The sequence below is a fragment of the Sinocyclocheilus grahami genome, unplaced genomic scaffold, assembly GCF_001515645.1.
Source record: "Sinocyclocheilus grahami isolate Dianchi unplaced genomic scaffold, SAMN03320097.WGS_v1.1 scaffold588.1, whole genome shotgun sequence".
NCBI lineage: Eukaryota > Metazoa > Chordata > Actinopteri > Cypriniformes > Cyprinidae > Sinocyclocheilus > Sinocyclocheilus grahami.
The window spans coordinates 735,128-746,604 of record NW_015505767.1 but is presented as its reverse complement, the minus strand read 5'-3'; the positions used below and the strand labels follow the sequence as shown (position 1 = coordinate 746,604).

Sequence of the window (11,477 nt, the reverse complement as noted above, 5' to 3'; positions counted from 1 at the left end):
GATATCCTTTTAATGTTGATGAATATGATCAAATATCCTTGCGTCAGGAATAAACTGTCTATGATGCGCCTTCCATGAAATGAAGGTTCAGTTTAGGCGATATTTGTGTGTGAGAGAGGCGAGTATTGGTAGCACATCCCCTCCCCGTTCTCTCTCTCGCTCTCTCGCTCGCACGCGCGTTATTTTCCAGCTCGGAGCCTCAAACCCGCGCGGCTCGATCGATTCGCATTGATTGTCCCTGACGAGCTGCTCCACTTTCTAGCCAATGTCAGCCCGTCTGCGATCGGGAAGGAGAGAAATGAAGGAAAATCTCTGCCGCCCTGGCGGTGTCATTTCCACACACTTCGGTTGGCCGCCTGCCAGCAGACAGGACATTCAAAAGAAGCGGAGTGGACTAAGAGAAAGCAGGAGCCGAACGACCACAGCTGACCCCTGTTTACCACAGCAGACCACACTATTCACGGCGGTATAACGCGTGTTCTGCGTCACTAAAAAGTATTCATAGGTTTGCATTTCACAATAACAAATCAAATTGTTTATATAAAAAAGAGGGAATATATATTTATTTCAAATCTAGTTTGAAAACACATGTGACAAATTCTAAGAAATGTAGTCTTTGCATACATGCAGGTTTCATACTTTAAAAAAAGGTTATACCACTTTCTACAAAATGATTTACTAATATTATTCAAAAATAGTAACTCCTAATAATAATAATAATAATAGGTTAATACCTAATAAAATTGGTGTAACCATCAAGTAAAAGGTACTAAATCATTAAATACACTTGAGTGTACAACTTAAACAACTTATAATGTAGGCTACAGCTTTAACATTATTAAAAAGTTTCCTTAAAATATAGATAAAAAGCCAGGGACTTTCTTAAGATGCTTAATTTTACCTGGACTAAACATGCCTTTCATAAAATATGTTTAAAAACTGAATGACCTTGACAGTTATGAGGGCTCTAAAGGGGTCCTCTCTGTTTTATGATTTCCTTATCACATGACAACAAAATGGCAACTTGCATGTTGGTTATGTCACGCTGATTACCTTTTTTCCCCAAACATGAATAATATTTTAAAACAAAATTGCAACAACGCTAAATTTAAATAACAGCAGCAACAACAATAATAATATGAAAAGATTATGTCAGACTACTTATGGCAAGAATTGCATCCCCGCCCCCCAAGAATACCAGCCTTTTTCTCTTATTTAGTCAGTTACACAGCTTTTTTTTTTTTTTTACTTTTAGCTCAACAATTAAAATCAAAATCTTATTTTTTTATTTTATTTAGAAATTAAAAACATGACAATTGTAGAAGAGGTAGAGACTTTATTTTTATTATTATTATTATTATTATTTTGAAAAAAAAAAAAAATATAAAATGCATTTAATGGGGTTTTGAATAACCTCAGAACTAGACCAAAAAATGAGCATCACATCATTCATCCATAATGCATAAAATAAAATGGCAGCCCATAAGATGTTGCTAGTTGCGAGTAGTTTACTCTGAGCTCCACTGATGCGAAATATTATTTAATACAAAATATATATTAATATTATATTATTTGCATAACAAAGTTTCAAGAAGTTCAGACTTTTGTAACTTTTATACCCCCCCCCCCATACTATATTCTGTCGAATAACAAAAACATCTCGAAATTAAACCAAACAGTAGGATTACAAAACCACTCAGTCACCACTTGCATCCTTCTGACATTGTTTGATGGTATATATGAATGTGTTGAAGGGAAGTTCAGTCTTAAAGCGGTATGACGACATATCAACTTTTGCTCCTAGAGAAGAAAAAATCACAGGCTGCACAGTGCATAGAGAGACAGAGCCCTCACAAATCTCCGTCCGTAACATTAACCCTCAAATCTTTCACAATGTACGCGCACATGGAGTAACACCCTACACGTTCCGTTTCGACATTTTTAAACGTCGCCAAAAAGAATCGCTGCGTAACGCGAAATGTCTTTGTTTATCTGTGCGTTTTCTCCGTCTCAGCGACGCCAAAAGTCCAGTTCGGTTTTTACGTGAAGCTCCAAAAATCTATGAAATGTGTTTGCATGTTCTTCTGGATGTAGAGGTGGGATTGCGAGAATCGAAAGGTTGGTGAGCCCACACGCTCAGCTTCCCAGAAAGTACGTTTAGCAATAATTCACTATTCTCGTCCTCACGCGCGCGGCTCGGTCGAAGGCTACATGATTTCTGGAAGTGGAGAATAAGCTTTTTCTCCCTTCTTTTTGCCATCAATCTCCACGACAGGCTTGGAGAAGGGGCGCTCGGACAGTGGAAGCCCTCCCCTCTGCTTGGATCTGCCTTGGTAGGTGCGAATAAAAAAGGGGCCAGTGTTTGCAAATATGCAGATACATCGAAAGGGGGGGAATCATACTTTGTTGAAGTCTGCTCAAAGTTAGGATGTCATCTTCCTAACGATCTTGTTGGCTGGGAGAACGGGAGAATGATTGTGCCGTACATTGTCAGTCGTGCTGCTGCAGACCGTACACTGGCACCGCAGAGACCCAGGTTTCAGATCATTGAGTCTAGACAAAAGGTATTTTTGTGCTGCTTTAATGTCAAATTAAATTAAGATCCGACGCATATTCTTAGCGACTGGACAATATTGACTCGCTCCCGCAAATGTTTTGCTTTATTTTCCTTATGGAAACCCGATTAGCCTATACGCTTCCCAGGAAGTAATATTGCTTTGGTTCTTCAGAATGCATGTATCACATTTAATCAAATGACAGAATATGCAAATTCTAATCGTATTTAAAAGCTATGGTGGGCTGTATAACTTAACACTCTCTTGAATAATTTGCTAGTAAAATGATGATGCTGATGCCGTTTATGATAGTTGCTCCAGCATGTAACGACAGGTGGTATTGTAGTTGATGATGTGTTATGTTATAGAAGCGGAACTTTTCTGCCAGCAGCAGCACACCTGTGCGTAACTAAAACGCGGTGCTCGTTAATATAATGGTATATTGTAAAATACAAAAGGTTTTTTTTGGACTGTATTTCAAATGTGTGGTTTAGTCGCTCGTGATTTATGGTGATTTGTTGAACTCATCGCGGAGGGATTTGGCACAAATGTGCGCTTCATTGTTCGTCGAGAGGATATTATCAGGCTGATGTCGCCGCCGGAGAGCGCGCGGGGATTTACTGCTGCAGTCCGCTGCCGACAGCGCGCGGCGCTCATGCACGCACTGTTTGTGTGATTGCCAGTCATTAACTTTCGCTATGACGCAAAGAGTTGGAGAAGTTTTCAAGCGCATTTAACTTTGAGCTATGCAAATGCTCAGGGCGCCGCGCGGCAAAGTCCACATCTGGCGGAGCGAGCTTTGAAAGCTTTGAAAACATGAATTATTGTCAACGTCCGCTGGGTCTCGTGCACAAGTGTGTTCGTGTGTAGTGCTTGCGTGTGAGAGAGACTCGCCATATGCGTGCGTGAGTGAGTATGTGTGTGTGTGTGAAGCGGTGTGAGGAAGACAGACAGCGGCAGGGGGAGATAGGTGTGTGCGTGTCTTGAGGGAGATGTTACGATGGACTCCGCATTACCTGAATTACTCGATATCTGCCTGCGTGACGTTGCGAAGAAACCTCGCAGTGATTTTTTCTCCTCTTTGAGGCTTCGGCTCTTCAATTGCAATGGTTTATTTATTACTCTAAATTGGTCTTGGACATTTTACAAATATTGTAAGTTTAGTGTTCTTGATTGACTGACTCTAAAATTATTATTTTTTAAATAAATGGATAAGAAATTCAAAAGACAAACACATAAATAGGATATATTATTTGCTTATATTAGGATATAGGCTTACAGTAACACACACACACACACGTGAATATATATATATACACACACACACACAGACAGACAGACAGACAGACAGACAGACAGACAGATAGATAGATAGATAGATAGATAGATAGATAGATAGATAGATGCTGATTTTTACAAAATAAACTGCATTAGTGAAAATATTTTAAAAGTGGAACGGATCTGCCTTGGTAGGTGCGAATAAAAAAGGGGCCAGTGTTTGCAAATATGCAGATACATCGAAAGGGGGGGAATCATACTTTGTTGAAGTCTGCTCAAAGTTGGGATGTCATCTTCCTAACGATCTTGTTGGCTGGGAGAACGGGGGAATGATTGTGCCGTACATTGTCAGTCGTGCTGCTGCAGACCGTACACTGGCACCGCAGAGACCCAGGTTTCAGATAATTGAGTCTAGACAAAAGGTATTTTTGTGCCGCTTTAATGCCAAATTAAATTAAGATCCGACACATATTTTTAGCGACTGGACGATGTTGACCCGTTCCCGCAGATTTGTGCTGTATTGTCCTTATGGAAACGCGGTTACGCTTCCCAGGAAGTAATATTGCTTTGCTTCTTCAGAACGCAAGTATCACATTTAAACAATTGACAGAATACACACATTCTAATCGTATTTCAATGCTGCGGTGGGCTGTACAAACTTAACACTCTCGTGGATAATTTGCTAGTAAAATTATGATGCCGATGACGTTTATGATAGTTGCTCCAGCATGTAACGACAGGTGGTATTGTAGTTGATGATGTGTTATGTTATAGAAGCGGAACTTTTCTGCCAGCAGCAGCACACCTGTGCGTAACTAAAACGCGGTGCTCGTTAATATAATGGTATATTGTAAAATACAAAAGGTTTTTTTTGGACTGTATTTCAAATGTGTGGTTTAGTCGCTCGTGATTTATGGTGATTTGTTGAACTCATCGCGGAGGGATTTGGCACAAATGTGCGCTTCATTGTTCGTCGAGAGGATATTATCAGGCTGATGTCGCCGCCGGAGAGCGCGCGGGGATTTACTGCTGCAGTCCGCTGCCGACAGCGCGCGGCGCTCATGCACGCACTGTTTGTGTGATTGCCAGTCATTAACTTTCGCTATGACGCAAAGAGTTGGAGAAGTTTTCAAGCGCATTTAACTTTGAGCTATGCAAATGCTCAGGGCGCCGCGCGGCAAAGTCCACATCTGGCGGAGCGAGCTTTGAAAGCTTTGAAAACATGAATTATTGTCAACGTCCGCTGGGTCTCGTGCACAAGTGTGTTCGTGTGTAGTGCTTGCGTGTGAGAGAGACTCGCCATATGCGTGCGTGAGTGAGTATGTGTGTGTGTGTGAAGCGGTGTGAGGAAGACAGACAGCGGCAGGGGGAGATAGGTGTGTGCGTGTCTTGAGGGAGATGTTACGATGGACTCCGCATTACCTGAATTACTCGATATCTGCCTGCGTGACGTTGCGAAGAAACCTCGCAGTGATTTTTTCTCCTCTTTGAGGCTTCGGCTCTTCAATTGCAATGGTTTATTTATTACTCTAAATTGGTCTTGGACATTTTACAAATATTGTAAGTTTAGTGTTCTTGATTGACTGACTCTAAAATTATTATTTTTTAAATAAATGGATAAGAAATTCAAAAGACAAACACATAAATAGGATATATTATTTGCTTATATTAGGATATAGGCTTACAGTAACACACACACACACACGTGAATATATATATATACACACACACACACAGACAGACAGACAGACAGACAGACAGACAGACAGATAGATAGATAGATAGATAGATAGATAGATAGATAGATAGATGCTGATTTTTACAAAATAAACTGCATTAGTGAAAATATTTTAAAAGTGGAAATCGTTTTTCATTTCCCACTGGGGTGAGAGAAACCAAGCAATCCTGAAAAGAGAGAAAACATGTAGGTACGTTAAATAAATAAAAATCCTATATACATACATATATAAACAAACTGTTGTACCACACCGAAACTGTTGTATAATATAAATGTATATAATTGATTAATTATTATAAATTATTATAAAAATGAGAAATAATTATTATAAATCATATATATACACAAATACACACACATACACACACACACACACACATACACTCAAAAAAATGCTGGGTTAAAAAGGGACAAACCCAGCTATTGGGTTGTTTTGACCCAGCGGTTGGGATGTTTTGAACCCAACCACTGGGTCAAAACAACCCATATTTATATTTATATATATATATATATATTTATATATATATATATATATATATATATATATATTAATAAACACACACACACACACACACACACACACACACACACATGTAATAATTAAAAACATACTCTGAACAGTATATACAGTGTTGGGGAGTAACTAGTTCCATGTAACAGAATTACGTAATTTAATTACAAAAATTTTTTTAATCAGTTACAGTTACTAAGAAAAAAAAGTGTAATTAAATTAGTTATTTATGAAAATGTTAACGATTACAATGGGGGTTACATCTGAATTTTTTTCACATCCACACCCACGTACACATTTAATTGATTTCTTTCGTAAACTGCAGTGACTGCCCTAAAATATGAGACATCAATATTTCAGGAATTTAGGACACATGCTTATTCGATAACTGTTTTATTTCCTATTTGGGTTTATGTATATGCTTTATTTTTTAAGCTCTTTTTTTCCCCCTCCACAGCATTGTTAGATTTCAGTGTTTCCTGTCATAGCTATGCAAAGATTTGAAAAACAGTATCATGGCTACTAAAATATTACTTGTTATGGTTTTAAATCTATATTTAACCTCAAAATGATCTCAAAGTAAGTTCTGGTTTTGTGGTCGCTGTGCTTTAAAATAAAATTTAACTTGAATCTTAATTCAAGTGATGAAGGATTTCGAAAGTCTGACAGTAATCAGTTGAATACTACTGTAAGGTTAACCCTGCCTGGTTTAAATGTTTGAAAATGATTAACAGTTGGAAACGTTAGAAATTTAGAAAAGTAATCAAAAAGTAATCAAATGTAATCAGTTACATTACTTTATTAAAGTAATTGAAATAGTTACACTACTTATAACATTTTAAATAAGGTAACTTGTAATCTGTAACCTACTATTCCATAGTAACCAGGTGTGATAAACCACAGTTTTAACAGGGGGGCAAACACTTCTTCACACAGGGCCATGTAGTTTTGGATTTTGTTTTCCCTTAATAACAAAAACCTTAATTTAAAAAAATGCATGTTGTGTTAACTTGTGTTATCTTTGACTAATATTTAAATTTGTTTGATGATCTGAAACATTAAAGTGTGACAAACTTGCAAAAAATAAGAAATCAGGAAGGGGGCCAACACTTTTTCACACCACTGTATATATGAAGAGCTTGGTTCCAAAACGCTATAAATCCATTTTGATTCATTTGAGTAAATGCGCATGACAATCACATGCGATTTATCGTGCAGCCCTAAGTTTGTTTGTTGATCACAAAGTACAAAGTAGATGAGGAAAACTAGGATGCCGGGTGTATTCAATGCGCCGCCATTAGTGTCTAGAGTGCGTGGAATGGTGAGCTGTGATTAATTGAGCGGATATATCGTATTCTGCAGAAAAGGGAGACTGGCGTTTGTCGCGGTTTGGAAAAAAAGGGAGAAAACATGACAGAATAACTCGGCGGATATCACATTTTGTGTAAAATTAAAAACGGACTTTCCAATACCGACCAGATACAATACTGATTTTGGCGGAAACTGTTATTTTTTTTAAAAATGGCGTTTATCGCGTTTTGGAACCAAACTCTTCATATATAGGCTTATATATATATATATATATATATATATATATATATATAAAGTGATGATACTGAGTTTTATTATATTTTAAATGATTAAAAAACGTCTTGCTGGCAAATGCAAATGGATAAAACTTAGTGGTTTGAAAGATTGTGGCAAAGATTGGTAAAGATTTAAAATGACAATTAGCTAGGGCTACTTAATATTTTGGGTCTGCACTGTGATCCTTAAATGGAGTCTTTTAATGTCATCTAATGATTCTTGTTCTAAATATGCCTGACAAGATTTCTTGGTATACAGACTATTGTTACACTGACATTTTAGATTTTTTTTCTGTAAAAATAATGGTAAAAATGTATGATAGTCACTACACATTCCAATGTATGAAAAAAATTAATGCTGTAATAAACATTTATATTTTGTACACACGTGTGCACACACACGCACACACACACACATATATAAATATAGATAGCACATATATATATATATAACTGATACTTTAAAAATTAAAAAAATTCACTGCAGAATTGTCTGTTTTAGAGTTGTTATTCAATATAGGGGGAGGACCAATTAGTCGCATGTTTGAGTAGGCATAAGCTGCCTTTGCAAACAGCTTCACCTGACATATTACCATTAGAGCCCTTGCAAACCTAAATATGCATAAATTAATACATTTTGTCAGTTAACATGAATGTTTAAATAGTCTACTGCGGAGACATACTGAATGTGTCTTCCAGTTAATCAGCTGAGATATAATTTTCATAACTTGTTCCAGTGCCAACAGAAAACAAAGTAAGATGAGTGTAAAGACACATTGTAACTGTCATATATGAACAACAATTGTTAAGTGCAGCAAATGGAAATTAGAGAAGAAGCTATGCCTATAATTTAAAGATTTTAAGGATTTACAGGAAGCAAAGTTTAATATTTCCAAAACCATCCTCTCAAATTGCTGTTTGGGTGTAATTAGCCATTACTGGACTTCCTTAATTTTAATGAAGCGATATCAGTCATAAAACTCTCCAGACACATCTTTATGTAGCTAATCTTGTGCTTTAGTACATTAACGATTCTGCTGAATATGTGTGTAGCGGCTATCATAGCCACACTACTTTTATCTTTTATACTTTTTGACACCCAGGGTATTGCATTTATACGATTAATAAATGCTGACCAAATCAATATTATCAGAATTATTTGACACATTTCAGACGCATTTTGCTTTTGGCATCTTAATATTTTAGAAATATTTATATTATTAGTGTCCTTGACTTTTCCTGAGAGAGGAAAAGATGAAGCCCAAAATTGTAGCAGAACAGAAACAACAACAATGTCTGTTTCTCTCAACTTTGCGTGCTTTTCCACGTTATCTGGTCGGTGTTGCCTTTTCCTGTTCAGCTGTAAGTTTTTTGACCTCTCAACCTCTATTCCACTCTTGTCAGCCCAATGCCATTGCTCATTCCATTTGATCAAAGAATAATATCTTACAAACAAAAGCTAATATCTTACATTTGGGACACATTGGACTTGAAGCAAAATAGGATATTGTAGTTTATGTAACCTAATGACAGCTTTAGGAAAGAGCTGTTTATATTCCATCCTCACTTTTAATGGCTTCATTTCTGTTTTTAGATCATATGAGGTTGCCGATTGCCATTACAGTACAGCCCCGTTCTGTCCTTTTTCACCCCTAACCAGTCAAACATTATTGATTATGAAGAGTAAAGAGGCTCGCTAACACACTGAGAGCTGAATTGATCAAACTGATGTATTTTGGCGATCTCTGACACCAATTTATTATATTACTTTCAGTTTAAGGATGGAACAAAAAAGTGTTTCTTATATATCTGAATTTCGTGTGAAGCGACTGACAAGACGCAACCAATGAATGATTAATCAGCTGAACTGATTCTGACCATATGGCAGATGAGATCGGGATGAATTTGTCTGTGAATGATGGTCTTGCCTAAGACAGGTTGTTCTCAGTCTGATTATTCTTTCAGTTGCTTTATCTATTGACTCATCTGACTTCATGCCTTTTCCTGTAATATTTCGGAGCTTTGACATTCCACATTAGCTATAAATGGGTCATTATGTTTCCTCTACTGAGCTGCTGATTACATGGTTAAGGGTCTGATTACACAAGCTCTACTTGAATGAATACAAAGCATTACAATCCTTCATAACCATGCTTTTGAATGGGCCTAGGTTAACTGCATTGGGGTCTGGCTTGCCATCTTTACAGCTGTGAGTGAGGCATTGTGCTGCCGCAAAGGAGAGAATGCAGTGTGTGGCCTGAGGTACAGCATACATCTCTTAAAACCGAGCACACAATCAGGTGCATTAAAAGTTTTCAACCCTCTGCTGAGCCTGAACCTCACGGCATCTGCGTCAGCTATTGCTGTACCCTGAGTCATCTAACTTGTGTGTTGTCATTTTTTAACATGGAAGTCAAACCCTGAGAAAAGGTCAAATACTTTCATAACTTCATCAACCACATTAGACACTCAATAGGACTATCTTGAATATTTTGTAATTTGATTGGCTTCCATTTAGGACCACAAACAATAAGGCGAACACATCCCAACCAATATTCACAATAGTGGTCAATCAATATGGGGTTTTCAATAATGATTTGGTGCATCTTAAATGACGCAATGCGATAAAGGGACAAGCAATAAAAGTTATCTCTTCCATGTAAATCCATTCTTTATTGTCCTTACCAGAGAAGCTTGACAACAAAAAGTGATTTTGTTGATCACTTCTAATGCACAATGCACAATGTGTCAGTAGTCAGACTGTTTTAGCCAGTAAGTTTTAAGTTATCCTTATTGGTCTGAATAGTAAAAAGCTGATCATCAGTAGCCAAGTGATCATGGGTTTATTTCTAGTTCGCCTTCCTAATTTTAATCACAAATATATATTTATTTAAAGCTTGCCTATAAGATTTTTTTTTAAAATCTTTGAAACACAGGCATTTTTGTTTTGTTTTGTTTTATTATTATTATTAAATTTTTAACATAGGCATATATCATTTTCTTTTTGTTTGTTGTTAAATAAGAATGATTATTTTATGCATTCGCACAATTTTTTAAATTAAAAGCAGTTTTCAATGTGAAGTTTGAATCTGGACTTTTAAGGCGAGCATTTTTTGTATTCAGTCTTACAAAAGGTAGATAGATATCTAATATCTGCCAATATATTGCCAGTCTGCTTCAAAAATATAAATAAGTATCACCATCATACAGTGTTGGGAAGTTTACTTTGGAAATGTAATAGGTTACAGATTACAAGTTACCCTTAAAACTTTAATTAAGCAGCTTTAATTAAAGTAATGTAACTGATTACTTTTGATTACTTTTTGATTACTTTTCTAAATTTCTAATGAATGTTTATTTGCAACTGTTAATCATTTTCAAACATTTACACCATGCAGGGTTAACCTTACAGTAGTGCTCAACACTGTCAGACTTTCAAAATCCTTCATCACTTGAATTAAGATGATCAAATTTGAACACATCCACCACAAAATCAGACTTTAGTACCGCCTTTTACTTTGAGATTGATCTGAAGTTCACTGCAGATTTAAAATCATAAGAAATAGTTTACTGATACTGTTTTTGAAACCAAATCTTTGCATAACTACAGGAAACAAAAATAAATTAATTAGTTTAATTAATTAAAAAAAATAGTTAATTAAAAAATATTAATAAATAAAAGCATATACATCAACTCAAATACGGTTATCTAATAAGCATGTGTCCTATTCTGTGTACTAAACTCCTGAAACATTGGTGTCTCTTTGTATATGATATGACGATAGTTTTCTCAAAATAAGTAAAATGCT

The 11,477-nt window shown here is 36.4% G+C and overlaps 1 protein-coding gene across 5 annotated transcripts in view; it reads left to right on the top strand.

The window, feature by feature from the left end:
• Positions 1–2,000: 2,000 nt before the first annotated feature.
• The window catches only part of cxxc5a (CXXC finger protein 5a), a 31,800-nt gene continuing 22,323 nt past the window's right edge, over positions 2,001–11,477 (top strand). Inside the window, exon 1 of one of the 5 annotated variants that reach the window (XM_016240367.1) lies at positions 2,001–2,333. The gene's annotated coding sequence lies outside the window, so the exon portion shown is untranslated. Of the gene's footprint in view, positions 2,338–2,366; positions 2,565–4,043; positions 4,256–11,477 lie in introns of those variants that run through there. The other 4 variants (XM_016240369.1, XM_016240371.1, XM_016240370.1 and 1 more) reach the window with 4 other exon arrangements.